This window comes from Bombina bombina, chromosome 5, assembly GCF_027579735.1.
Source record: "Bombina bombina isolate aBomBom1 chromosome 5, aBomBom1.pri, whole genome shotgun sequence".
Taxonomy (NCBI): Eukaryota; Metazoa; Chordata; class Amphibia; order Anura; family Bombinatoridae; genus Bombina; species Bombina bombina.
Genome location: NC_069503.1, coordinates 667,467,140 through 667,494,463, shown reverse-complemented (window position 1 = coordinate 667,494,463; position 27,324 = coordinate 667,467,140). Strand labels below are relative to the sequence as shown.

The following is a 27,324-nucleotide window of genomic DNA, read 5'->3' as shown; positions in this document are numbered from 1 at the left end:
AGACTTCTGAGAGGAAATACTTTGATTAGCCACTTCAGGATCAGAAACCTTACTTACTGTTTCTTTAAATTTCCTTTTGCATTTTCCCTGCAGCATGGGAAATGCAGACAGCGCCTCAGATACCGCAGAGGATACCTGGGCAGCAATATCTTGCAAAGTAACCCCAGACGGAGCTTGAGAGGAAACGCAGGGAACTACATGTGCAGATGAATAGGATTGGGATACTTGGGAAGACAGCTGCAGCACATCTGAAACAGGAGGCTCCTGAATAGCATCCGCCTTAGCTAATGATGGCTCAGGGTCAAAAAGTCTATTTCTATAAGCTAAAGTTCTTTCAATACATGAAGAACAAAAAGGTACTGGGGTTCCACCTGGGCATCAAAACATAAGCTACAGGTAACATCCTGCACAGCCTCTTGATCCATAATACAAAAAAAAGAAGAAGCAAATAACAAATCTAACTTTTGTTTTTAACAAAGGATATAATACAGAACAAATAAACGTTCTTAAATAAATGTTCCCTTTAAATTTACCAAATCAAGAAAACATACCCCAGGCAACACTCTACACCTCAGCTGGATTTCTGAGGTGCCCAACCTGTCCTGCAACACGCAGCAAACAGAGGAAAAAAATGATCCCGTTTACAATCCGGATTCCAGTGAACCAAAAACAGAAAGAAGCCTTCTAAACAGCAGAGCCATCTGAAATATGCGCATCTCACTCTACAGGAAGTGAAGAAAAGCGCCAAAAAAACTCTGACATCAAAGAATCAGAACCTCCCTAAAAGGGGTGGTAGTACAGCTGACAAAAAAACCTTTTTTAAAAAAAAAAAACAACTTTCTTGAAAACAGCCTTAAAAACAAACAATAAAACCCCCAATACAAGTACATAATCCGTTACTAAAAACGGATCCTCACTGAGCCATCAATAAAATAAATAACTCCTCACACTAACAGTGCCTGCAAAAACTGCCATAAAACCTGCACCCTGACAGGACTAATAAAAAACGTCCCCTGCAGCGTTTCAGCTGAATAAGTGCCACCTTTTTCCCTGCTTACATAGAAAAATAAAACTGGTGCTTACCTTAATATTTGTCTGTCCGGCAGTAGGACAGCTCACCTGGTTTGAGAGGATGCCATCCCTCACATGGACCTGTGGAAATACAGAAAGACTGAGTAAACTTACTCAGGTTATCTAAATAGGGCAGCAAAATGTTTTGGAAAAACGCAGTGAGGATTGTACCCCACAAGTTCCCAATTGCTTAAAAGCCACCACTGCCCTACTGAAGAGACTGACATGGACTAAGGCTAGACCCTTTAGAAAGATCAGAACAAACCTACTCTGCTTTTAAAATAAAAAAAAAACCTTGATTGTAGATCAGACACCAAAATTTCACCTCCTCCTTGCACCGCAGGCAAAGAGAATGACTAGGGATTATGGGTAAGGGAAGTGACATATATAGCAGCTTTGCCGTAGTGCTCTTTGCCTCCTCCTGCTGACCAGGAGTGATAGTCCCACTAGTAATTGATGATTCTGTGGACTCACCATATCTTAGAAAAGAAAATATTCACTCATACTTCTGTCAGCAACTTATCTCACAGGGTGCACGACAAAGGCAACGGAGACTACACATTGGAATGGTGGATCTCTTAACTCCAGCACTTTGAATTCAGTCTATCTGTGACTTACCGGCTTCACGTTCATACACAAGCCAGCGCTTAAACCAGTATTTATGTTTACAATGAAAAATAGGGCTGCTTTTTATTCCCAGTCTGGCCCTGCATTTAGTAATAAGGTTTTGTTTCATGTGTGAAATTCCATGGCCACTTAAAGCATATACAGATGTTAATAGCAGGAATGGCTACTAACAATACTCTTAGAAAGAAAGGCGAAGCAAATCTCAATAAATTTCACACATGACCACACCTCTACAACAAGGTTCCTAGGAAACCTCACAAGTGTTGCTAAATCTAGCCGATTAAAAGTACAGTTACACTCATAATAACACTGGGTAATAAAGATTATTAAACAAAATTGCAATAAAAAGTTGTAAGGGCTCAAAGATATGAGGTCTCAGGTGTTTAAAAAAAAAAGGACTGCAAAGGGCTTTAACTTAGAGATACATATACATATCTATATATTTATATGTATGTATATATTATATTATTTCACATTCAAATGTTCTACACATAGGGTAATATGTTCTAAGCATTTCAAAATATATATTCCCATAAATATCTGTATATATCTTTACCTATATATAATGATATATATATATAAAGGTGTATATATATATATATATATATATATATATATATATACAGTATGTCACAAAAGTGAGTATACCCCTCACATTTTTGTAAATATTTTATTATATCTTTTCATGTGACAAAATTGAAGAAATGACACTTTGCTACAATGTAAAGTAGTGATTTTACAGCCTTTTGTCCCCTCAAAATAACGGTTTAATGTCTAAACCGTTGGCAACAAAAGTGAGTACACCCCTAAGTGGAAATGTCCAAATTGGGCCCAATTAGCCATTTTACCTCACCGGTGTCATGTGACTCATTAGTGTTACACGGTCCCAAATGTTTCTATTTGCATGTACATAGAAATCCTGGGAGTGTATAAAGCCAAAAATAATTATAGAAAATAAGAACCCTTATTAGTTAGTACAAAATATTAGCATACCAAAATGTCTGTTAAGTTATAATATAATGACTCATCACATTGTGCATGTGTGCAGTCATAAAGGACCAGAAATATTTTACATACTCTAGCGGGTGGCATTACATGGAGTGTTTGCTGGCAGCTTCGTTTACTAAACAGACACAGAATACTAGAAAAAAAACTACATAGGCCAACTATAATACACAAAAGAACACTTTTGGAGCAATTATTTTCGTAGTATTTCCATATGCAGTTTCACGCATTAATGAGCATTGCACTTGAGAGAATTGTATGCAAATATCTTAAACTGCAGGGAATTAATATTAAAACTAAAAGTATTTGCAGTGTAATTCAATAATTATGTTCCCATTTTCTTCCAGCGTATGTTTTTTTTATTATTTTCTTCTAAAAATGTAGAAATTTTCTATATTTGTGTCCTTGTTCCCATTTTAAGGGATTTAAGATTGACATGTTTATTTCTATGTACTAAAACATAACACTAATATCTTCCACACTATCATTGGTTGCATATTTTAGTTAACCATTTATAACAATCCCTAATTGGCTTCTGCAGAGAAGGAAAGCTAGGTTACAACATGTCCGCGTCCGTTGCTTTATGGACAAAGAAACCATTTTTTCCTACAAAGTCGACACCTGGACCAAATTGGTCTGTATGAATTGTTTATAAATAGGCTGACCATATTGCCGCTTTAAGAAGGGACACATATGAAAAATACATATGCCAGAGTTATTATACAAAACATTTCTTTAAACAGCCCTGAAAACAGCCCTGACATATGTATTATTCATATGTGTCCCTTTTTAAAGCGGCAATATGGTCACCCTAGTTATAAGGGATAACTTTACAATCTACTTGCTGTTTAAAATAATATCCTGACTTGGATATGTTTCAAGTTGATTTCAATGTGCTACACAACATTATTTATCTTCTTTTTTGGAAATACTTGGCGATCAAATCTATAAAGCATCCCCGTGAGTTAGACTTCCATTCAAGACCAACACACAGTAATCTATGGAGATAAATTCTGCACATTGGACTTTCCATATTCTTTGGTGCTCTCTTATCACTTTGTCTAACAGCTCTTTGTACAACACAATTTATATTTCACTATGCTGTGTGAGTGGGCATTGGAAAATTCTCTGTCGTGGAGAGAAATATTACACCAGCCCTTGCATGGACGGACTTCAATTCTCTAAAAAAGGACGGAACCTGGAATTGTAAGAGTGGCCAGCTGTTTCCCAATGAATGCAATGATGCTCTCTGGAATGTATGATATTTAATGCATTGCTTAGTTTGCAATTTTTACATCCTGCCTCAATATGCTTTTTAAACTGCTAATTTTAATGGAGAACTATATTGTGTCTCTCTTCTGCATACAAAGATGTAGTTTACACTCCTGTGAGATACACAGCTATCAATGTAAAATTTGCATTAGAGAATTTTGTGATGATATCATCGCACAGACCTTTTTTTATTTTTTTATTTATATATTTTTAACAGAATTGTGCCTGTGCTGAGATAATCAGACAACGTTTGTGGGTTGTGAAAACAAAAGCAGAAACACTTAGGTAATGAAATGGCTGCTTTCTGTAACAAAGAACTTGGTTACTTGACCCAATAACTAAATTAAAGAAAAAAAATATTCACAGCTTTACTAAATGAGCAGCAAATATAGCAGCTAAACATTATATTTGTTATTGGTGTCTTACTCTACTGTTTAATGTCCCTTTAAAAAATTTAATAAAATGCTGGCCACTGATGAGGTCTGGCTGCTGTGATTAGCAGGAAAACATTTGAAACGGATATTACAGGGATACTCTGTGCCGTGGTTGGTAAAAGCAGACAGGTATTTAGTTACTGTAGGCACCATTTATGCAGAAATGAATATCTTCCTCTCTATAACATTGCCCGGTAAGTGAATTTTGTGCTGCGATTACAACTCCCTCAGGAGCCTGCATATAATGTGATTATACTGTGCTAAAATCAGTGTGGTGCGGCTCTATCAGTCCTATAACACAGTACTATGGGTACAACAGAATCTCTAATATTTATTTTCGCTCTCAGAAATTACAGTGTTGAGTAAAATTTGGGAGGGGACAAGTTGGGACATACTGTGATAAGGAAGCAGAGAGCTAGAGAAGGTGAGATGTTATTGGTACTATTGGGCTATGATTTTTTTGTATTATTTTTTTTTTCTGGTGGGCATCTGCAGTATACAAATTGCTGCAAGTATCTTTTCCATGGTATGATTGACAACACTTTTTTTGCAAGATGCAGAAAGTGTCAGAAGGCAGATATATGTATGTGTGTGTGTAAATAAATAAATATATGTATGTATGAGTTTTAAATGGTTGTAGAAGTACACACAGATCAGTAATAGAGAAACGTGTTTAATGTACAATATTATGGTGAAAGAAAACTGCTTTTGATATCTGTCATCTAATTTAAATTATGATGACTCCAACACCAGTTAACGGAATATTTTCGCTGGGGGAGCACTCAGGAGCAAGTATAGAAAGCAATTCAATCTGGTTGAAAAAATAAAGATATCCGTGATAGGATGTTAAATAAAACATCATGCCTTCTCAGCAGGTAGCAGCCTTTTTTTACTGCTCCCTGGTGTATATGTCTGTAGGTAAACTTGCTTCCTTTGCTTACTGACAGATGACCTCTTGATATTTTAAGTGCTTGAAGCTCATAGACCTTTCTATGATATGTCTTGTACTAGATGCATCATCTAGGCTAGATCAAACCAAATTCTATATTTCACTAAGGGCTATGCTACGGGGAACCATCGTAAAAACAATTTATGTTTATAAGCTTCAACTCAGCCAGGGTAATCGTAAGAATGGCAACAGACCAAACCAGAGTTATTTCCTGAACTTCTCAGGGGAAATAGTAATGGTTATGATATTTACGATAAGACCCTAGCTTGTATATGTAATATAAAAAATAATGTATATATATATATATATATATATATATATATACACACACACATATATATATATATATATATATATATATATAATCTAACTTAAAGAGGTTGATAAGTATCAGCACTCCATGAGCTTTTTCAGTTGGTGAACTTGACAATGGCAATGGTTTAGGACATTTCTTAACTGTGACACAGTTTCAATATTCTGAGTACTTACTGTTTTCAAGGTATGTGTATTAACACCATACCTATACAATACCTATACAATATAAAAGTAATTAATTATATTTAGACAAAAATAATTGTGGTGTTTAAACCCAGGTTACTGGAAATAAGTGATGTTTGGGGCATATTTTGATTTAGGATAACATCGCTGATATCTAGGGCAGCAGGATGTTGGGGGCAGCAGATTTTGATGGGTCATTTTTTAGCATGATTTCTTCTCAAGCATATGCTCTTCCCAATGCTTTATTTATTTGTTAATAATTATCCCTGGTTAGGTAGAGGGGACGTTTCACCCCCATGTGTCACTCACTGGTCTTTGGTACTAAGTATAAAGAAAAGGGCATGAAAAATGTGTTATTGGTTTGGGTATTTGGCAGATTTTCTAGTACCTAAAGCAGCACTAGGGTTTAAAGGGACTGTGTACCCTATTTTTCCCCTTTAATTTGTTTCCAATTATCCCTTTTTACCTGCTGGTTTATATTAAATTGTTTACAAGTAGCTTCTTTTCCTTTAAATTGGCATTTGAAACAGCCTATGGTATTTCTACTTATACTAAACGTTTCTATACTCAAAAGGACATGAAACACAATGTTTTCTTTCTTTCAAGATTCAGACAGAGCAGACAATTTTTAACATCTTTCCTGATTACTTCTATTATCTAGTACATTTTGATAAAAAGCATAACTAGGTGAGCTCAGGGGCAGCAATGCACTACTGGGAGCAAACTGCTGATCGGTGGTTGCCCTTTGTCATTGGCTCACGTTATGTGATAAGCTAACTCCCACTGAAGCCTCTTTAACAAAGGATACCAAGAGAATGAAGCAAATTTGATAATAAATGGATTTTGAAAAGTTGTTTAAAATTGTATGCTCTGTTTGAAAAATGAAAGAAAAAGTTAAACAAAAATTTTGAGTTTTATGTCCCTTTAAATATAGGCTAAAGAAAAACTGTGTAAACATAACAAGCAGAAGATATTACGCTCCCAGTGGGGATTAGGAGAAATAAGTAATGAAATGTTAATTTTCAATTGCTCACTCTGCGTATTGAGCTTTGGTATACAGGCATAGATAATATAAAGAGGCATAGTGATAAAATAAGATCTGTTTTCCCTGTAAGCTCAACCCATTTTAATGGGTTGTGTTTTCAAAAGAACAAAAACAGCTGTTTCATAAACAAAAATAAGCCAAAGGGAAACATTTCTCATTCATTTATTCTCCACAGCTGGCATAATAAGTCATTGGAAACCCATTAAAAAAAAAAACAATTTTACAGTACACTTTCCCTTTAATACACAACTGAGTGATGCATATTCAGATTTTTTTATAATATAAAAATAACTAAAACAGGTATTCTACTAGTAAATTAATTTGTGTAGGGAAGCCAAACAAATGCAGCGATAAATGATTCCTTTTTTGACCTGTTAAATGGAACTACATTACTCTCTTAGGGTACGAACAGTCAGATATAAGATTCAGGTAATCACACACACCCACATTTAATAGATAACAACTGATGCAGAAATATTTCAAGTGACAATAACATAAAAGTTTAATTTATGAATTTGTACAGGAAAGCAATTTTATTCTTTAATCTCAGCCTGCTGACAATGTTACTTTGCTCTCTGTCTTTATAGTGGGAATAGAGGAATAAGCAAGCGGAATACAAAATAATTTGACTTGCGCTATTATCATGTTTTGTATTTTTTTTATTTTCTATATATCTATATATGTTTTTTTAAACAAAATTTACGGTGTTGTTTTTATCAAAAAATGAAATTGCTGTTAGTGATGAAAAAAATAAACTACACAAACTCCTTTTAGATATAAAACTGATATCTCAACATCTCGGCACAAAATGCATGGCTAGCTTCATAAATCAAAAGAGAGCTGGAAAATATTTAAAGTCCTACTCTTTTGTGACTATTTTATCAGTTTTTATTTAATAATAAAAATGCAACGTCCTCTTCTCCTTCCAAAGATGATGATGCATCATTCAGGTGTTTTTTTGTTTGTTTTTTACTGCTGCAAGGGCATGGTCCTTTTTAATGTTGCTGACACATTAGTAATATATATGAGATTATATTGCAGTTGAATTGTTAGCATTTTCTTTTCCCGGATTATGTCACTGAAATAACGAATCAGTATATAGCTTTTACAACTTGTATTATTTTCCATATGGCCACACAGAAACAAACTGCTTAAAGGGACGTTAAACATTAAAGGGACATAAAACAGTTATACCTAAACCCATCAGAGGGGGTGATAGGGAGAGATTGCTGGATCAGAGTGAGGTCTATTGGATCTTTCATTTAAACACTAGATCACCCTTAGGCTTAAATTCTCATATGGATACTAACTTGTTTTATTGATTAATCATTAGTTCGTTTAACTAAACAATGATTTATATATCTGTGAACTATAATGCAGCAAAATAATATAGTTGTGTTTAGTACTCTGTAGAAATATAAAGCCAGTGAGAGAAGTCTCTATATATTACTCATTCTGGAATTTATTTGTCAAACGAATCCTTAAATGTACTAACAAAAAATTCCTTACAAAAGTTTGTTTTAGATAAATATGTTTGAATTTAGGTTTGAAGTTAGGGAAACAAATTTGTACCAATTAATAAAGGGAGTATTTATTTAGCATGATTATATATTAAATATAAAAGTATAATAAGAAGGATGTCATAACAAATTAAGTATATTACTGTAAGAGAGAATGGGATGATGCACTGACAACTATATAAAAAGGGGTCTTAACTGAGACAGAAGCATACAGCTGGTGAGCAAGGGTTGGCGGAGCCCGAAACACGTACAGCTATGCTTTAAGTGTTCACTTAACAATTGTTACCACAATCATGTTTTTATTGGATCCTATTTTTTTTAATATGTTCAAATAAACTTAAAAGTTTTATATTTGGTGGCTACGGAGATGGCTTATTACTGAGTGCGGAGTCAATTTGCTACAGTTTCTACGTGTTGTCGCTTTGACAGAGGCGGTCTCCAAGCACTGGTCACGTGACTATACCTCTCAGTGTGTGCTGATGCTGAAGAACGCATATATATATATATATATATATATATATGTGTGTATATATATATATACAGGGAGTGCAGAATTATTAGGCAAATTAGTATTTTGACCACATCATCCTCTTTATGCATGTTGTCTTACTCCAAGCTGTATAGGCTCGAAAGCCTACTACCAATTAAGCATATTATGTGCATCTCTGTAATGAGAAGGGGTGTGGTCTAATGACATCAACACCCTATATCAGGTGTGCATAATTATTAGGCAACTTCCTTTCCTTTGGCAAAATGGGTCAAAAGAAGGACTTGACAGGCTCAGAAAAGTCAAAAATAGTGAGATATCTTGCAGAGGGATGCAGCACTCTTAAAACTGCAAAGCTTCTGAAGCGTGATCATCAAACAATCAAGCGTTTCATTCAAAATAGTCAACAGGGTCGCAAGAAGCGTGTGGAAAAACCAAGGCGCAAAATAACTGCCCATGAACTGAGAAAAGTCAAGCGTGCAGCTGCCAAGATGCCACTTGCCACCAGTTTGGCCATATTTGAGAGCTGCAACATCACTGGAGTGCCCAAAAGCACAAGGTGTGCAATACTTAAAAGGTAAGAAAGGCTGAAAGACGACCACCACTGAACAAGACACACAAGCTGAAACGTCAAGACTGGGCCAAGAAATATCTCAAGACTGATTTTTCTAAGGTTTTATGGACTCATGAAATGAGAGTGAGTCTTGATGGGCCAGATGGATGGGCCCGTGGCTGGATTGGTAAAGGGCAGAGAGCTCCAGTCCGACTCAGACGCCAGCAAGGTGGAGGTGGAGTACTGGTTTGGGCTGGTATCATCAAAGATGAGCTTGTGGGGCCTTTTCGGGTTGAGGATGGAGTCAAGCTCAACTCCCAGTCCTACTGCCAGTTTTTGGAAGACACCTTCTTCAAGCAGTGGTACAGGAAGAAGTCTGCATCCTTCAAGAAAAACATGATTTTCGCGCAGGACAATGCTCCATCACACGCGTCCAAGTACTCCACAGCGTGGCTGGCAAGAAAGGGTATAAAAGAAGAAAATCTAATGACATGGCCTCCTTGTTCACCTGATCTGAACCCCATTGAGAACCCGTGGTCCATCATCAAATGTGAGATTTACAAGGAGGGAAAACAGTTACACCTCTCTGAACAGTGTCTGGGAGGCTGTGGTTGCTGCTGCACGCAATGTTGATGGTGAACAGATCAAAACACTGACAGAATCCATGAATGGCAGGCTTTTGAGTGTCCTTGCAAGAAAGGTGGCTATATTGGTCACTGATTTGTTTTTGTTTTGTTTTTGAATGTCAGAAATGTATATTTGTGAATGTTGAGATGTTATATTGGTTTCACTGGTAAAAATAAATAATTGAAATGGGTATATATTTGTTTTTTGTTAAGTTACCTAATAATTATGCACAGTAATAGTCACCTGCACACACAGATATCCCCCTAAAATAGCTATAACTAAAAACAAACTAAAAACTACTTCCAAAACTATTCAGCTTTGATATTAATGAGTTTTTGGGTTCATTGAGAACATGGTTGTTGTTCAATAATAAAATTAATCCTCAAATATATATATATATATATATATATATATAGAGAGAGAGAGAGAGAGAGAGAGAGAGGGGGAGGGAGAGGGAGAAAGAGAAACAGAGAGAGAGAAAGGACTAAGGGGCTGATTCTATCAAATTTGCCAATCTAGTCGTGGTTTTCCATGCCATCACTTGCAGGTGCAGTCCTCTTGGAATTTTATAAAAAAAAGGGCTGTCCCTGCGAGTGGTGAGATTTCTCCCATAGAAATAATGAGAGCTCTTTTAGGTAAAAGTCTGCAATAAAGGATGAAGTACAGAGAGAGGCCCCGGCGTATGTTTAAACTTTAATTTTACGCCTACTACAAATAAAATGACACTGCTTTCAGTGCACCATACATTAAATTCAGTGTTATTTTCATATGCATAGGTTTTAATTTCTGAGTCATTTGTATTTTAATAAAAAAAATTGCCACGAAAAAAACAATTACGCTTTGTATTTTGTACTTATAAGTACAAACTTCTATGTTTTTTTTCACATCCAGTGTATTTGAATTATGATTTACGTTAGATTAAGTGTGGCCCGAATTGTGGGCCAAAATTTGCTAGACTCTTTTTTCCTACTGGATAATATACAATTTAATAATTGGATGATAGCCAAATTAAATGAATATCGTTATAACAATAGAGATTATGTAAATAAACCAGAGGTCTTTTGGGAAGCCTTTAAGGCATTTATAAGGGGCGAGATAAGGGCATATCTGTGTAAGTGGAAATACAAAGCAAGAGAACTACAAATAAGCAACCAAGTTAGAAATAGCTATGAGTTATATATGTCTAACTCTTCTAAATATAATTGGAATAAATATATTGAAAAAAAACAAGAAAGGGATCTATTCTTTAAACGACAATCTATACAAGAGGAATTAAAATTGAGCGCAAAATTTCATGGAAACTATGGAAGATCAGCCAAATATCTTTCAGCTTTGATAAAGAATAGACAAAGCAATATTATGATTAATAAAATTAGGAATGAAGGCAGAGTGGTCACCAATCATAGCGAGATTAGAGAAATCTTTTACAATCATTATAGGAAGATTTATAAGAGAGAGGAGGTTAATATACAAAATAAACAAAGCTTTTGGAGTAGATGTAGAGTGCCTAAAATCTCGGAACAAGATTTAGAGGAATTGAATGCCCCAATTAAAGTGGAAGAGGTAATAGCACAGATTAAAGCATCCAAAGCAAATAAAACGCCTGGACCAGACCAACTCCCAAATGAATTGTATACAATTTTAAAAGAGTATATTCCTGATACCCTTGTGAAACTTTTCAATGTATATTTAGTGGAAAATAAGGATCCAAAAAATGTATCATCCTTTAGACCAATATCGCTACTTAATTGTGATTATAAAATTCTTATTTCTATTATAGCAAACAGACTAAAAAAATATTTGGGGAAAATCATTCACGAAGACCAAGTAGGATTTATGATGGGTAGAAATGTAGCTAAAATTATCCGTAGAGTTTTAACGGTGCTTGAGTATTTTTTGGACTAAAAATAAGGACAAGGGAAAACTTAATAAACCAAATGTAGCACTGCTAGCGGTGGATGCCAAAAAGTCTTTTGACCTTATTAATTGGGACCATTTGTTTATGACGCTATTTCAATTCGGGTTTAAGGGGAATTTTGTAAATGTAATACAAGCAATTTACCAGGATCTGATTTCTAATCTATTAATGAATTCTGAGTTAACCAAAGACATTACTTTAGGAAAAGGTACTAGACAGGGTTGTCCCCTGTCACCCCTTCTGTTCAATTTAGCATTAAAACCCTTTGCAATTAGATTACGTCAGGAAATGGAGGGGATTAGGATCGGAAAAGTTAAATCGGTACTTACACTTTATGCGGATGATCTATTGCTATTTCTAAGTGATACGGATAAATCAATCCAGCAATTTCTAACCTTGGCATTACAATTTGAATCTATTTCAGGATATAAAATTAACCCAGACAAGTCGGAAATTTTATGGATTGTTGAAAACAAAGGTTCAAGGTTTATCTGTCCCTTTAAAACAGTGCAATCTTTGAATTACCTGGGCATTAAAATTCATAAAGACCCAGCTGCCTGGTATAAGTTAAATTCTATTCCTTTTTTTGAGAAATATAAAAGAGATTTAGATAACTGGATGACACTGGCCATTTTACTCTCATCCAGAATTGCAATGATCAAAACTTTTTGTTTTCCGCAATTATTTAATTTACTACAAAATTTACCTATCTTGATTAAAACTAAAGATATTATTCAGTTTAATGGGACAATGGCAAGATTTATTTGGAAACAAAAGCGTAAATGGATATCCATCCATAAGCTGAGCCTACATGTTAAAGCAGGCGGATTAGCTTTACCTATCCTTAAGTATTATAATTTAGCTTCTTTGAGCAAATATATCTTAGATTGGATAACAGAAAAAGAATACATAACTAACCTTCAAATGGAAGTAGGGTTTTTGGCACCATTTACCTTAAAGGCACTACTTCATCTTCCTAGGATAGAAATTCCCAAACGAATAGCTAAAATGAAGATATTCTCCCATCCCATATTAGCCTGGCAAAATCTATGCAAATAATTAAACATTAACTGAAAAGTTTCTAAATATTTACCAATATGTGGAAATCCAAAAACTTTAAGATTTGGCATAATAGAGGCTTACAAAATGTGATCCAAATAAGGGAAGATACCTTAGATGTGGTCAAATCATTTATAGAGCTACAAAATGAGTTGCATTACATAAGCATAGTTTTTTGTTTATCTACAATTGAGACATTATTATGGGAAACTCAGGGAGGATAATAATCGGGATTGGAATTTTGGAGTTACCAATCCAGCTATTAATATATATAAACAAGGTAACTATTCTATCTCATTTTTGTATAAGATCTTACTTAACCAGGCAGATCAGATTCAGTTAAATGATCTTTTGAAAAAGTGGAAAAATGACTTTCCAACTGTTGCGATGGAAGAGATTGAGGATAGTTTTATACTGGTTCAAAAAGCTACTGCTATAGTCTCATGGAGGGAATCACACTGTAAGCTCTTAAATAGGGTCTATATTACGCCTGCACAACTTAAAAAATGGTATTGAGACGACACAAAAGAATGTATAAAATGTAGCAATTCCAAGGCAGATTTATTGTATTGCTTCTGGGGGTGCCCGAAAGTCAGACAATTCTGGGATAAGGTGAATTACTGGCTCTCCAAAAGCTTAGAAGAGGTATACATGATAAAACAACAAAATATATTTTTTTGTGTAATTATAAAAGAAATAAGCAATACAAGACAATTAATACTATAATCTTGACTGGATGTAATTTAATCTTGCTGAATTGAAAGACCAGTGATCCATTATCGTTCCAAACTTTTAAAGCTATGATCGCCAATATAATAATTATAGAACAGTATTACAATGATAATAATTCAGAGGGAAAAATGGAGAAATATATTGATAAATGGTTGGGCCCAATGAAAACCTTCCCTAAGGCGATACAACAACAGTTTGCATCTATCCCCAAAAAGACAAGGTTCTTTGAGGATTGGATACCAACAGGTAGACTACCAGCGGATTGGGCATAACATATAAATATGAGGATGGGGGTGGGGGCAGTTGGGGTCCCCTTTTTTTTTGCACCTTTTTGTTTGATTATTTGTTTGATTGCATGTTTGTTTAGCTGTTTGTTTTTTCGCTTGGATGATGGGGGGGAATAAAAGGGGAAAAATACCCAACAGCATAAGAATATTTGAAAGGGATTGACCGGTTATAATTTTTAATAGCTTTAAGTTTAGGATTTAAGAGGATGCTACATTTTATATATCTCCCCATAAATACTCTCTGGATAAGATCAAACAGAGAATAGGGTTAGTGGGTATAAGGCCTATGCCTTATGGTAAAGGGCTAAGATAATTAACTATGGGGAAAATAGAATTGTTTATATTAATTTATCCTGTGTAATAGATGGAAATTTGGCAATTGAAAAGGTCTTTATAGTTTATTATGTGCAATCCACCCTGCGAGGTGAAATGAATATGTGAAACTAATGTAACATATCTTTATGTTCTGTATTTTCTTGATATGTTGTTGGTTTATAAATAAAAAATAAATTATTTACGTTTACGTATTTACGTACGTGCATATTTAATACAATTTATTTCTGCGTAAATCACATAAAAATGTAATGTTTTTTTTATAAAACACGATTTTTGGTGAACAACGTTTTCCTGAGTATTTTTGTGTGAATGGTTGAATTATTTATTTTGTGTGATTTTTAAATTATGATTTTCATTGTGCACTTTTGTAAAGTATGCATCTCATTCCCATATGAAAATGCAGTATACACCTATTACTGAGACACCGTATTTTCAGGGTAAAAAGTGGCTTTATATAATCCCACCAGGGAAATACAAGGACTGGTGAGCATTCTTATAGAAGCTCACCAGCCCAGAGAGCTTTTTATAAACGGGCACATAAATTAGGTGATCAGATTATCAAATCATGAATATTGGGGATATAAAATAGTTACATTTGTATTCATTAATATAAACAGCAAATTGTTTTAAAGAGGAAAAATGTTTTCTACTTTCCATAATATTTGTATAAAAGTTTGTGATGATGAATGCATTTCCTCAATGTATTAGCACAAGCACTTAAATGCAAACAGTTTATATAAACGATGCCAGCAATGTGGGCTCTAACAAATCCTTAATAAGACTTTACCTAGAAAGTGTTTGTTTCTATGTGCCTCATTCATTAAAGTTCACTTATTTTTCAATAGTTTCTAAGAGTATTAATTTTGTTTGTCAAATGTGCTGTTAGAATTTTCTCTACTGCTTACAAACTGATAGCAATTATAGTTACACCTATTAGCATATTCAGAAAAAAGTCTGCACTTTTTCTCTTGTGAGTCATATAACAAATAAATGATATTATACACACACACAAATATATATATATATATATATATAAACAGTTTCATCAAAAATTAAAACGACAGTGCCCCTCCCCAATTTATTTTTCTTTTTAAATGTTAACCGTTATTTCTTTGAGTGCGGTTTTAGTTGCACAGCAGCGTTTCCTTATGTAGTTTTTTTTACTGTAACCAGTGTTTTAAACTTACCTTACCAACACCCCATGTAAAGTTTCCTATAAGCACAGAGATTAGATCACGGCATGAGAATGAGACTCAAAGTAGAGTGCACTGATATTACTAAGTGGATCGCTAATATTGCTTTCAAGAAAGCGATATTTAGCGCTCCACTTGTAATCTGGCCTTAAATGTACTTTTACTACAAATACAATATATTGTTATGTCCCTTACTAATTCATCTTTGACTCTTTTCACTCCCCTAATCTTTCTCTCTTACCTAGACTTCCATTACATTTTCTTGTTTGAAAATGGTTAAAAGTAGCTATTTTAAGAATCAGGTGTGAGCATCTGCTATACCGGATACAAAACTGTTTGCCAATGACAGGGCCTGTGATGTTTGCATAGCTGGATTTTGATAAATATTTATTACAATGTATATTGAACTACTCGTCTCTTACATTGAAACAAGGGATAAGCAGTGAGAAAAAATAATTGATTTTGTAGATTCAAAGGGATTGCTACAAGAACAAGAAATATGACTCTTCCTGTTGTTCCTGCAGGACTTTGTGTATAGGTTTGGACACACTGTTTTTGTTGCTATACAACTGTGTTAGAAAGTATTATGTGTCAGATACAATTTGCTTTATGGATGGAAAGCCATAAGAACCATGAGTCATTTAGACTTTGAGTCAATATGAATGTTATTAGAGGTTACCACACATCAGTTGTGGTTGATTTCTAGTAACTGGCTTCCCTTGATGGATAATTAGATCTTCTGATTGCCAGTAATTTTTAAATCAGCATTCCAGTATGCATTTTGGAATTTGATTCACAAACATTCAAGGTGAAGCTATTAACACTAAAATAACTGCATAAAACTATGTGATAATAAAAATGTGTTTGTTAGGGTAGTAAATTAACACCTCATGAGACATAACACTAGTAAAAAAAAATAAAAAAGATCAAATTGCATATTTAAAAAGTGGTGTTTTTTAATGGGACTTTAATGTCAAAATTCAACTTTCATGATTCAGACAGCATTTGCAATTTTAAGGTTTTGCTTACTTCTAATATAATAGGGCACATTATTCTCTTTTTATCCTTTATTGAAAACTATTGGGCTCAGGAGCAGCAATGCACTAATGGGAGATAGGTAGTCACAAACATATGACTCTTGCCATGGACTCACCAGATGTATTAAGCTAGGTCCCATTAGTGAATTGTCACTCTGGATTTAACTATGGGCCAGATTGGGTCTCGATATCCCAAATCGTGTTTGTGCTATGTTGCATGTGTTTAAAGTAAATGCATTCACTTGAGCACAAGCTAAATTTGTGCAAATGGAGACCTAGCGTAAAGAGTTAGAGTTATAAAAAATGTGCACCAAACACAACATAAATATATGAAAATAAAGTGTTACACTCATATATACACTACCTGCAAAACATTATTTATGTAAATATTAATACAAGGGTTAAAAGGTATATGGTATATGACAAGGTGTTTAAATGGAAAGGGCTATAATATATATGTAATATGTAAATTCTTCCTGTATCATCTTTGTACTTTTATCTTTTGAACCCACAGACAGCGCTGCAGAATTTGCTGGTGCTTTATAAATAAAGTTTAATAATGATAATATATATAAATATATATATATATATATATATATATATATATATATATATATATATACATATATATATATATATACATATATATATATATATATACAATATATATATATACAATATATATATATATATATATATATATATATATATATATACTGTGTGTGTGTATATATATATATATATATATATATATATATATAAACATACACTTTGGAGCCCTTTCCACTCAAATACCTCAAAACATGAAAAATCCTTTTATTCCATTTTAATATTTTATAATGTGTTTTACAGTATATTTACTGTAAATATTTTACATTTGAATGTTCTTCACATAGAAGAAAATGTTCTTATTATTTTAAAATATATATTCCTATATATATATCTGTATATATCTATATCTGTATATATTCATATAGATATAAAGGTATAGATAGATACCATTTTAAAAAAATCAAAACATCTAATATATATGTGTGTGTATATATATATATATATATAAAACAAAATAAGATGAGTATTGCATTTAGAAATTATACTTTTTTATTGTACTAACTATGCATTTATAAGATGACAAGCTTTCGGAAGTATTCCTTCCTTTTTCAAGTCTTTAAAATATTGCTTCAGACTTAAAAAAGGAAGGAATACTTCCGAAAGCTTGTCATCTTATAAATGCATAGTTTATCCAATAAAAAAGTATCATTGCTCAATGCAATACTCTTGTTATTTTGTTATCTAAATCACTGGACTAACACGGCTACTCCAATCAACATATATAATATACAGTATATATATATATATATATATATATATATATAAAGAAAAAGAAAAAAAAGAAAATGTTCTTCTATGTAAAGACCATTGGAATGTAAAATATACATAACTACCCTTCGGGTTTAGAGCTGTAGGTCTACTGCGGTGTTGGGTTACTGCGCAACGGTAAGTTTTTTTTTTTTTTTTTTTTTAAAAGCTTTACCTTAGCTCCTACCTTGATCCCATGATGAATATAACTAAGCAGTAATTTTACCCCTTAGCTCTCAGTAACATACAAATCAATAGTTTTACCCCTTTGGCTGCCAGTAACATATGTAAACAGAAGGGATTTTGTCTGCCTCTCAATTCTTTCTGCTCCATATTGGAAGTGCATTTAGGCACTTCAAAACAGCCAATAGGATTAGAGCTACTGAAATCCTATTGGCTGATTTGAACATCAATAGTATTTCAGTAGCTCTCATCCTATTGGCTGTTTTGAACAGCCAATAGGATTTCAGAAGCTCTCATCCTATTGGCTGATTTGAATTTAAAGAATCAAATCAGCCAATAGGAATGCCATTTTGAAACGGCTACCTTGCATTCAACTTCTGTGTATGGCGGTGACCGTATGAAGAGGAGCAGAATGGGATCAGCTTCCAGGATGGCTCCACGCCGCCGGGATGAAGATAGAATGGATGAAAATATCGTTGCCTGGATGAAGACTTCTAACCGCCTGGATCGAGATGGATGTCCAGACTTCAGGAACCATGAGTAGATATTCTGGGGTTAGTGTTAGTTTTTTATTAATTTTTTTGGGTGTTTTTTTTTTTAACTTAGGGCTTTGGGCTTTTGGAAAAGAGCTGAATGCCCTTTTGAGGGCAGTGAAAAAGAGCTGAATGTCCTTTTAAGGGCAATGCCCATACAAATGCCCCTTTAGGGGCAATGGGTAGCTTAGGATTGTTTTAGAGTTAGGTTTTTTTATTTTGGGGGGTTGGTTGCGTGGTGGGTTTTACTGTTGGGGGGACTTTGTATTTTTTTATAGGTAAAAGAACTATTTAACTTAGGGCAATGCCCTACAAAAGGCCCTTTTAAGGGCTATTGGTAGTTTATTGTAGGCTAGGGGTGTTTTTATTTGGAGGGGGGTTATTTTTATAGGGCTATTAGATTAGGTGTAATTGTTTTTATTTTTGATAATTTCGTTTATTATTTTATGTAAGCTTAGTGTTTTTTATTTTTCATAATTTAGTGTTTATTATTTTTTGTAATTTTAGATTTTATTTATTTTTTTCGTAGTGTTAGGTTTTTTTTAATTTATAATTTAGATCCTTTTATTGGTAGTATTTTTTTTAATAGTAATGTTAGGTTAATTTATAGTTTAATGTTAGGTTGATTTTTATTTCACAGGTAAGTTTTTATTTATTTTAAGATAGTTATATTATAATTTTAATTTTAAGTTAGGAGGTGTTAGGTTTAGGGGTTAATAGTTTAATTTAGTGTTTTGCGATGTTGGGGGCTGATGGTTTAGGGGTTAATAGGTTTATTAAGTTGCGACAATGTGGGGGCCGGAGGTTTAGGGGTTAATATGTTTATTTAGTGGCAGTGATGTTGGGGAGCGGCGGAATAGGGGTTCATAACTTTATTTAGGTGTCGGCGATGTCGGGAGCGGCAGTATAGGGGTTAATAACTTTTATAAGTGTCGGCAATGTCGGGGGCGGCAGATTAGGGGTGTTTAGACTTGGAATTTATGTTTTTTTTCTAACACTCTCTCCCCATTGATGTCTATAGGAGAAAGTGTGCACAAGCACGTCAAAGCAGCCCTTGGCTTTTCTGCGGTATGGAGCTTACCGCCGCCATTTTGCAATCACAATGAGGCTTTTCAGTAACTCGTAATGGCAGCGCTATGGAGAGTGAAATAACGCAACTTTTTGGTGTTAGTTTCGCATCCTGTTTAGCGCAAAACTCAATCTAGGCGAGAATAAACAATTCAATGCACATTCATTAGTTATTTTTCAGACTTTTGTCCATAATGTACCTTTAAATATTGTGTATTCAGCATATTTAAATGGACAAAAAGATAGATCACTTCACATCTATTACCAAACTGACGTTATTCTCTTTGTATCATTTGTTGAAGAGCACATTCACATGTCTTGAGGACTAACATGGCATCAGTGTTTGCAATAATGTTTGTAACGGTTATATTTTGCTGCAAAGACTGCTGCCAAATAGCAATCAAGAAGCGTGCATCCTCCTAAGTCTACCTAGGTATGCTCCCCAGTAAAGAATACCAAGAGAACAAAATAAACATAATAGAAGTAAATTTGGTTTGTCTTTTTACACTGCATAATGTATCTGATCCAGTTTTAAATGTTTTTATTTGGTTTATGCAAAGATGCAATGGGAAAATCTTTGAAATGCTCTGCTATCTCTCTCTCCATGGTTCATTTAGCTACTATTTTGCTACTGGCTTTCGTGTACATAGTTTTTTTATTGCCTAAATTACAATATTTACATTTTTAGTATAGGTCCACAAGTATAAACAGGTATTTTAAATGGCAAAATAAAGCCAGAGGAGCCATTTGTAATCAATTTAATTCACTTCAGCAGCTAAAAATGGCAATTTGGGAACACAAATTTGCAAATATTTTAGAATATTAGGCCCCTTTAAAGGGACAGTATACTGTAAAATTAGTTTCCCCTTAATGTGTTTACACTGACTTGTTATTACCAGCTACAGAGTTTTAAAATGTATAGAAAATAATATAATGATAATTTAAACCACCAAATCAGACGTGGTTTTTCTCACCGACCCTTGCAAGGGTTGGCCTGGTGGAATTATTGTAAAAAAAGGGACAGTCCTTGTGAGTGGTGAGATGTCTGAAAGTAATGGACCTCGCTAACAAGGGACACTTTGTTATATCGAGTGAAGTTAGCAGGGGGCGCACTTTAAAAATTAAATCCTGCAGCCAATATAAATCAAATGACGCTGCTTTCTTCATTTAGCATCTAACAATCGCTTATATTTTTGTATGCTTGTGTTTTTTTATTAGGGTTATAAGTATTTTTAATGTTTTGAGAAAAGCTTGCCAACTTTTAGTTTGTGAGAAAAAACTGTGAGATCTGTAGTGCGAAAATCTATACAGAATTATGCTGGGGTTAGAGAGACAATTACATATAAGCCCATGAAAGGCCCATGCTCATCCCATTTTATTTATAAAAAAACTGAGGAATTTCTATTGTGCACTTTTGTAATGTATGCATCTCCTCCCCATACAGAAATGCAGTATACACCCCTTACCGAGACACCCTGTTTTCGGGGTTAAAAATTGCATTAGATCATTCCACTAGGGAAATAGATGTACTGGAGAGTATTCTTAAATAATCTTGCCAGCCCAGAGACCTTTAGAATGTTGAACCCTTAGAGAGAACAATGAAAAATTAACATTTTAGCAACTCTCCCGCCCCCCGGCGTGATTATTTCTAAACCTTCTTGCTTACATAAGTATTGAAACTTCCAGTATTGGTGGGGATACAACAAGCAAAAAACAGCTAATTTAAACGATAAAATAAAGGTAAAAGAGCTATTTATAAACCATTTAAATTGCTCAATCTCGGAAAATGGATAATTGGGAAAACATTAAAGGAGAGTGACAGTGAATTAGGACTGCATCTCAGTGCTTAGGGCTTGATTTATCAAGTGATGGTGAACAGGGGTGTACATATGCATTCCTGTCCACCGCAGCTCACCTCTGGCCGGCTGAATTCTGCTGCTGGAATTTAGTATTGCACAAGAGACCTATTTTGAGCTCTTGTGCATTGCCACCCCCTGCCCGCACACAGCCAATCACGCGTGGGCAGGAGCTGTCAATCTCCCCGGTCAGACGAGACCGTGGAGATGAAAATCTGCAAAGTCTGCAAATGACTGTAAAAACATTTACACTTGAGAACATATATTTATAGACAGTCTCTGTTTTGTAAGTCATTTTGTCCAACAGAAGGAATTTAATGGGGACCAGGAGTGTCAGGTAACAAGAATTTCAGAGGATTACAATATAACTATATGTTTTCTTTCTTGTTACCTTCAGTACAAGTCAAAGCTAGTCATCCATATCAGATTCAATCTAAATTACCATCTTAAATGTGAACTGTACTTTGTAAATTGTAAAAAACTATTTGTCACCTAACATTTCCAATCCTCAAGTGCTATTTTGTCTGCCATAACAAAGATGAGGCAATTTGTTCTCCTATGCTTTCCACTCAATCAATTTCCATTTTATATGTGCTAAAAAGTGATTGCCTTGCACTGCACAAGGTCTTAAGTTAATGTCATATTTATGCTGTGTCATCTAATATAGGGATCTGTGTCAGTTAAATATTCACATCTTTTTAATTCTCCATATATCAAAAGTTCACTGCTTTAAAAAAAAAAAAAACAACAACAACAACATTATTAAGGTGGAATAATGAGGTTGTTTCAAGGCTGCAACCTTGTCAAAAACTACACAATTTTAAACAAAAATTGAATGTTTCATGAATACGGCAGTGAGCTTTTTGTATTCCATATTCAAACTCAGCATTGCAGCTGGTAACAGACCTCCTCTAAATATTCATAATGGTAAATAAGCAGTCTCAGTGCAACTGTAAATATATTATTCATTGGGTGGGATATAAAATTTAATGGGGTCTGATAAAGTTCCTTTATGCATCTTTTTTTTACTTTATAGAGAATGCTTTACACACGTTCTTCACCAAGAGAGCACAAACTAATCTTCATGTCATGGGTTACAGTCTCCATATGTTTGAAAGAAGTGGCACAGGTGATTATAATTCCCAACATAGAGGTGAATTACATCTCTCTCATTAGATTCTTTCAACAAAGGAACATAGTTCAAACTCATGAACATAAATTAAACAAGAAATTGGCAAATTCATATAGTATGCATTGCAAACTATAATAATTGCAGTGAAAACATTCACCTGCTCTCATTCATTAGTGCATGTCATTTTATCACTAAAATCCGGCAAATCTATGTTTTAAATACATAAGTAAAGTACAGCTTTGGTGCCACCAAGAACTGCTGGTCCTGAGCGGAGCAGCCACTGACTAGTGCTACCGATTGGTAGTTTCCACTGTGGACCAGCAGGGGTTATATACATAGATTTGCTGGGTAAATAGTGATTAAATTAAATGCTCTGAACAAATAAGAGCATGCCAATATTTCACGACAATGGCCCTTTAAATAAAAGGTTGGAATGAATGCTGCAACATATTTATTGCAAATAAGAAATACTGGCCTCATTTATTCTTTCTAAATGAAAATTAAATTCATGTAAGACATTTTATTTTGAAAAGAAAAATGAAAATGTTCCTTTAAAGGAATAGTCTAGTCAAAATTAAACTTTCATGATTCAAATAGAACAGGCAATTTTAAGTAGCTTTCTAATTTTCTCCTATTAGTAATTTTTCTTTGTTTTCTTGTTATCTTTATTTGAAAAAGATAAAGCAAAATGTAAGCATAGGAGCAGGCCAATTTTTGGTTCAGCACCTGGGTAAAATTTTCTGATTGGTTTTTAAATGTAGCCACCAATCAGCAAGCGCTAACCAGGTGCTGAACCAAAAATGGGGTGGCTCATTAGCTTAAATTTAAATAAAAATACCAAGATAACGAAGGAAATTTGATAATAGGAGTAGAAAGTTGCTTAAAATTGCCTGCTCTATCTGAATCATGAAAGTTTTATTTTGACTAGACTATTCCTTTAAACAAATATTACATATAAATATTCATGCAATAATCTAATTAATATTTAAATGTTTATATTTGTTTCTATATAAACATTTGAATTATACAATGTCAATAGGATCATTTGTATACAAATGTATATAGTAATTTGCAAAAGCTCCAAAGGAGCCCATTAAGGGCACACTAAAGTTAAAAATAAAATGTCACAATTGAGACAATTCACTTCCATTATCTAAATGTGCACAATATTTTAATTTGCACACTTTCTGAGGCACCAGCTACCACTGAGCATGTGGAAGAGTCACAGTATATACATATATGCATTTTATGATTGGCTGATGGCTGTCACATGATACAGAGGTAGGAAAAATAGAACTTTAACATTTGTCTGAAGGAAATTTACTACTCATTTTGATATTCAAATTGAGTGCTATTTGCATTGTCATTTACTGATTATGATATTCTACAGTGTTAAGGCATCCTCTCAACACCTCTGGAGAAGCTGAAAACAAAAATCTCTAACCTAGGTTTTGCAGGCTGCAGAATTTTCTTTTTAGCCTTTCCAGGGAGGGTGGAACAAAGCACAATTTTTACACAAAAGCAAGAGGTCTTTAATGTACCTTAAAGGGACAGTACACTGTAAAATTGTTTTTATATGAATGTATTTTCAATGACTTGTTATACCAGCTGCAGAGAATAAAATTTATGAGAAATTACATTTTTCAGTTTATTTGTGTATATGAAGTAGCTGCTTTTGTGCTTTTAAACCACAGCCTATTACAATGGGTTGAGCTTCAGGTAATATCAGATCTCATTATGTTATCAATTTTATGTACACAGACTTGCTTCCTTATCTTATATTTGTTTAGAAAACCAAAGCTTAATACTTAGAGAGAACAATGGAATGCAATGATCATTTTATTACTTAACTATCATGCCCCCCACTGAAAGTGTAATCTCTTCAGCTGGCTGTGTTTACTTAGGCTATTCAATAGAATATACTCCAGTATAGAAACTTTCAGTATAGGTTGGGATACCACAGGCTAAATCGGCTATTTCAAATGCCAAAATAGGGGTAAAGGAGCTACTTGTAAACAATTTAAAACACTCCAGCAGGTAAAATTAATAATTGGGAACAATTTAAAGGGGAGACATTTTTTGGGTGAACTGTCCCTTTAAAGTTAGGTTTCTGAATCAGGGTCATCTGGTATTATTATCAGCTATTTTTAGAGCACCAACAGATTCCCCAGCGCTATAAGCATAGGCGGTATACAAGATAACATTTATAGGGATCAAATGGGTAGAGGGCCCTGCTGAGAGTTGCACTGTTGTAGTCGGCTCTTATGAAGGCGATCTACAAACAGCTGGGCTCATAGGCTTACATTCTAAGGGGTTCAAGGGGAAAGCAATAAAGTTAGGAAAGGTTAGTGGGTCAAGAAGAGAGTTTAGTGTAAGGAAATTGGATAGACCTGCATATACTAGCTTTTCAAGAAGCTTTGAGGCAAGAGGGAGTAGGGAAATAGGACGGGAGTTGGATGGGGAGGTTGGATAGAGGAGAAGGTTTTTTGAGGATAGGTGTGACCAGTGCATGTTTTAGAGATGAGGGAAATATACCAGTGCTGAGGGAGAGGTTGAAGATGTGTGTGAGTTTAGGGGTAAAGAAGATAAGGAGGGGAGTAGCTGTGAGGGGATGGGGTCAAGTGGACAGGTAGTGATTTGGGAGGACAGTATAAGGGCAGAAACTTCTTCCTCGGTAACAGGGGCAAAAGAGCTAAATGTATGGCTATTTGGGTTTTGGATGATTGTAGCTTTTGAAGGGATGGGGAATTGGTAGTATGTTGAGAGCTGATTTAATATCTGATGGAGTCAATTTTGTTATTGAAGTGGCTGGCAAAATCTTGAGCTGAGAGAAAAGTTGTATTAGGAGGTGGGGGTGGGCGGAGAAGAGTATTAAAAGTGGAAAACAGACGTTTTAAGATAGAAGAAAGAGTAGAGATGAGAGTAGAGAAGTATTATTGCTTATAAAGATTAAGGGCAGAATAGTAGGAGTTCAAGATGAACTTGTCGTGAAGAAAGTCAGCTGAACTCCGATATTTTCTCCAGTGTCCCCTTTAGCAGTACGGGAACATCTGCGTAGGTACCGTGTCAGAGGAGTATGCCAGGGCTGAGGATGAGAGTGTGATTTCTGAGCTATGGTAGGTAGGGCCAGATTGTCAATGACCAATGTAAGGGTGGAGTTATAATGGCAGAAAGATTGGCCAGGGCAGGAAAAGGTATAATCCTTATTCCTAAATTGAAGACTACTTTCTACATCACCTTCAGATTAGTGAGAAATAGAAAGTGGACAAACCTTCAGGAAATTAAAAACTGCTGACCCTTGAAGAAATCTTTATTGTTTTTGCAGAAAGCTATTTATACAGAGGTCACAGTAGATTTTGTATTTAGGGTTTAGTGGAAATGTCTCCCTGCTTTACTATGCAGTGGGCAAAGAATCCACAGCTAGCTAAACATCACTCATCTCTTATATCATTGGTGAACCAGTTATGTGGAAATATATTTGTGAAGCTGGAGATGCTTGTGAGGTTAGTAAATCTAGAGAGGCTGAAGATATATCTTTCATCAGAGTATTTTTTTTTTTACTAGTACATGTATATTGCAAATATTTTTTTATTCAAAGATGTAATTCATCTATGTGCATTTACATTTTTACTGAAATGTCCCTTTTGGTACAAAAGATGTCTATTCTCTCGTCTCCACGAGGGCAGTGAATATAATGAGAAATGCTAAGTGCTCATTTTGCAAAAAAATAAGTAAGTTGTTTGCTGTTTCTTTTTATGTTTACTTTGATTAAACATATTTGTTTTTTGTTTTTTTAAGGAGCACAGTTTTATATCCCTTTAATGTGCATGTCTTAAAGCCAATAGCTAATTTATAAACAAAAACTTTTGTAAAAACTATTTTTATATCTGTGGTGGTTTTGGACTACGGTTTAAATTTCATTAGTAGTGCAATAATGGTCGTATTTTGTATTAGGCCAACTAGGACAGCAGAATTTAGCGGGTTGCCTTCCCACTTCTAGGCTCTTCAAATGTTTTATTTGTAAATTGTATCAAAAAGCAATGATCCTCTGGTTGGCTAGAGAGGATGCATGACCCATAAATATCTGACCACCAATTGTGACAATAATAAAACTGTTGGGAGTGGGGAATTTGATGGGTTGCGGATTTCCTAGTGCCTTTGGCGCCATCAAAACTAAACACACTACTAAGTTAAAGTAATGGTAAATTAAGGACTTTGTGAGTACTTCAATTAGCAGATATATGTAAATCAACAAATATACTCCAGCCCGCTCACTAAGATCCAACAATCTCTTTGCATCTTCGATTATCACATTTTCCCATACTAGACTGCAGGACTTTTTTTGCGCAGCACCTACCCTCTAAAATGCTCTCCTTCGCACTGTCAGACCTTTACCTGATCTGCCTTCTTTTAAACGCTCCCTAAAGACATATAAGGGATGACCACCACACAAATGAGTAACAAATGAATTCCACTTACCTAATAATTGCCCTCATCTACCTCTGTATTAACATCATTCTCACCCTTGCAGTCCTTACCTCGT

The 27,324-nt window shown here is 34.5% G+C and overlaps 1 protein-coding gene across 1 annotated transcript in view; it reads right to left on the bottom strand.

Moving 5' to 3' along the window:
* The window catches only part of LOC128660672 (cadherin-6-like), a 519,409-nt gene that overhangs the window by 193,810 nt on the left and 298,275 nt on the right, over positions 1 to 27,324 (bottom strand). The gene's annotated exons all lie outside the window — the stretch shown is intronic.